This window comes from Brassica oleracea, unplaced genomic scaffold, assembly GCF_000695525.1.
Source record: "Brassica oleracea var. oleracea cultivar TO1000 unplaced genomic scaffold, BOL UnpScaffold12401, whole genome shotgun sequence".
NCBI classification, from domain to species: Eukaryota; Viridiplantae; Streptophyta; class Magnoliopsida; order Brassicales; family Brassicaceae; genus Brassica; species Brassica oleracea.
Window position 1 is genome coordinate 1 of NW_013628922.1, and position 493 is coordinate 493.

The 493-nt window shown below is 40.4% G+C and overlaps 1 long non-coding RNA gene across 1 annotated transcript; it reads left to right on the forward strand.

Moving 5' to 3' along the window:
• Position 1: 1 nt before the first annotated feature.
• On the forward strand, positions 2 to 442 carry LOC106322266. Its single transcript, XR_001266315.1, has 3 exons — positions 2 to 86; positions 176 to 292; positions 384 to 442. It is a non-coding gene; the product is annotated as an uncharacterized LOC106322266 (long non-coding RNA).
• Positions 443 to 493: the final 51 nt, after the last annotated feature.

Here is a 493-nt window from a genome sequence, read left to right on the forward strand (position 1 = left end):
ACTTAAGATTTAAGCAAAGAGTCTTAGCTGGATCGATAGATCTCGTTCCAAGGAGGACACAGCAACTTTCGTATCTCAGTTACGAGGTAACATCAGTTAGTTATTCGATCTACAAGTTGGGGCAAAAACCATTCTATTCTGCAATCTGTTCAGATCAGGATTTTATGTTTTGCAGAGCCATATTGTGGGGCAATTTCCGGTTGATACAGAAGGATCTAGGTGACGGTATTGTTATGGTTGGAAAGCTGACATTCCCAGCTTTCTACAGCCACCACGACCACGCATTTACGAGGTATTTTCCAGAAGTTACTCGATCTTAAATTTGGAGAAAAATCACAGAATTTCTGTATTCAGAAATTCTAAGTCTGAAATCTGTTATCCAGTGTCACATAGGGGTTTTGTGAGAAGATTTCCCGGTGAACCAGAGAGAGTTAGAACCGGTGAATCAGAGAGAGTTAGAAAGAGAGTAAGATATCTCTGGAAAGCTCTTGTT